Raw genomic sequence first — 2,500 nt, 5'->3', positions numbered from 1 at the left:
TTCCAATGTAAATGAAAGATTAAGTAAGTGAAAGCTCCAAATTTGTTTTTGAGTGAAAGAATAAAGTGAGTGTGAGTGAGTGATGAGTGAGTGACGAGAGTGAGTGAGTAAGTGGAAGAGTAAGTGAGTAAGTATGTGAGTGAGTGAGTTCGATGAAAGGATAGCCGATTGTTCTCTCAAGCGGTCACAGAGAAAACAGATAAACCTGGTATCAAATTATGACCATCACAATCTACAGTCATAATCCAAACAGAAACGTGTATACGTTAAAGTAAAATAGATACATATGGCACACGATCAATTCCAGTGATATTAATTATAATTTTGAAATATTTGGAGCATGCATTTCTTTTTTCGTTTATTTTAAAATCTATTTTCCATTCCTTTTGTGCTCTCTCTCTCTCTCTCTCTCTCTCTCTCTCTCTCTCTCTCTCTCTCTCTCTCTCTCTCTCTCTCTCTCTCTCTCTCTCCCTTTCTTTTCCCTCCCTCTTTCCTTTCCTTTTTCTCCATCTGTCTTTCATTTAGTCATTTACTGCTTTCCCACCTCTCTCCCTCTCCTCCTATAAGTCTTTCCTTTTCTTTCAATCCCTTTCCCCACCTCTCTCTCTCTCTCTCTCTCTCTCTCTCTCTCTCTCTCTCTCTCTCTCTCTCTCATATTCAATCTTCTCACCGTGTGTTTATTCACATACTATTCATCCTCCCACCCTTTCCCCCCACCCCAAAATCTCGACATCTGGACCTTGTGCATAGCCCGGACAACATAATTTACACAGCGACTCAACGCAGTCCGCGTTAAGGGATCAGTACGGTACGGATCCCCTCTCAGTCATTACGCCGAGGGGACAAAAATTGCCGCAGCCCTTAATCTCGTTAGCGATCTCGCGGCTCAAGAAAACCCTTACAAGGCGAGGCCAAGGAGTGAGTCAAACTGAGATTTGGATCCGTAGTACTCACTCTCAAATAATTTCTTGGTCATTTACTGCTCCCCCACATTAAACCCGTGTCCTAGTTCGATCTGCATAATTCCACACTTGAGCAAGTTTGCTGCATCTGTTGGATTGTGAGCGCTAAATAATTGCCGGCCAAGTGGTTGAGTTTCCAGATTCTTTGTATCTTAATGGGAAGGTTTTGGATTTGACCATTTTTTCTTCTTCTATAGATGCTGTGCTCTTGGCTAAGAAACTCACAACATCCGGAAACATAATGGACCAACACACAAAATATTGTGTAACCTTGAACGTTTATAGTCTTGTTAATACAGTTTAGGGAGAATTACTCATAAACGTGGATGGCAAAAAAAAAAATACAAAGAACAATAACAAAGACCTGTCCGCGGATATCGCTCTCCTTTCTTTGGACAGGGGCGTTTGTCTATCACTCCTTGATAGACGAGACAGAAGGGTCACAAAGAAGAAGAAGAAGAAGAAGAAGAAGAAGAAGAAGAAGAAGAAGAAGAAGAAGAAGAAGAAGAAGAAGAAGAAGAAAGAAGAAGAAAGAAGAAGAGAGAAGAAGAAGAAGAGAAGAAGAAGAAGAGAAGAAGAAGAAGAAGAGAAGAAGAAGAAGAGAGAAGAAAGAAGAAGAAGAAGAAGAAGAAGAAGAAGAAGAAGAAGAAGAAAAGAAGAAGAAGAAGAAGAAGAAGAAGAAGAAGAAGAAGAAGAAGAAGAAGAAGAAGAAGAAGAAGAAGAAGAAGAAGAGAGAAGAAGAAGAAGAAGAGAAGAAGAAGAAGAAGAAGAAGAAGAAGAAGAAGAAGAAGAAGAAGAGAAGAAGAAGAAGAAAGAAGAAGAAGAAGAAGAAAGAAGAAGAAGAAGAGAAGAAGAAGAAGAAGAAGAAGAAAAGAAGGAGAGAAGAGAAGAAGAAGAAGAAGAAGAGAAGAAGAAGAAGAAGAAAAGAAGAAGAGAAAGAAGAAAGAAGAAGAAGAAGAAGAAGAAGAAGAAGGAAGAAGAAGAAGAAGAAGAAGAGAAGAAGAAGAAGAAGGAAGAAGAAAAGAAAGAAGAAGAAGAAGAAGAAGAAGAAGAAGAAGAAGAAGAAGAAGAAGAAGAAGAAGAAGAAGAAGAAGAAGAAGAAGAAGAAGAAGAAGAAGAAGAAGAAGAAGAAGAAGAAGAAGAGAAGAAGAAAGAAGGAAGAAGAAGAAGAAGAAGAAGAAGAAGAAGAAGGAGGAGGAGGAGGAGGAGGAGGAGGAGGAGGAGGAGGAGGAGGAGGAGGAGGAGGAGGAGGAGGAGGAGGAAAGAAAGAAAAAGGAAAAACAAAACAACCCTCAACGGGTTGCATTCATGACCGTCACTTTACTTACTGCTAACGAGGCGAATGCTTTACTAAATAGACTAATAGGGACCATCTGATTTTTTTAAACACAATGTTGCAGTTACTATCCTGCCTATCCTAATACAAATTCTGCAACCTCTTGTCTACTTATTTTCTATTATACATAAAACATAATCTATTAACACTCCGTCAATCAGGACTAAATTTTTGAAAAACTAAAAAAAAAAATCGAATACAA

The 2,500-nt window shown here is 38.9% G+C and overlaps 1 protein-coding gene across 8 annotated transcripts in view; it reads right to left on the bottom strand.

Moving 5' to 3' along the window:
- LOC144962707 (transcription factor AP-2-alpha-like) overlaps window positions 1–2,500 on the bottom strand; it is a 180,610-nt gene that overhangs the window by 2,938 nt on the left and 175,172 nt on the right. The window lies entirely within an intron of this gene.

The sequence above is a fragment of the Berghia stephanieae genome, chromosome 1 (genome assembly GCF_034508935.2).
Source record: "Berghia stephanieae isolate SIO BIC M18660-M18661 chromosome 1, UCSD_Bste_1.3, whole genome shotgun sequence".
Classification (NCBI taxonomy): Eukaryota; Metazoa; Mollusca; class Gastropoda; order Nudibranchia; family Aeolidiidae; genus Berghia; species Berghia stephanieae.
Note: the sequence above shows the minus strand (reverse complement) of the source record. Positions and strands in the feature narration are given on the sequence as shown.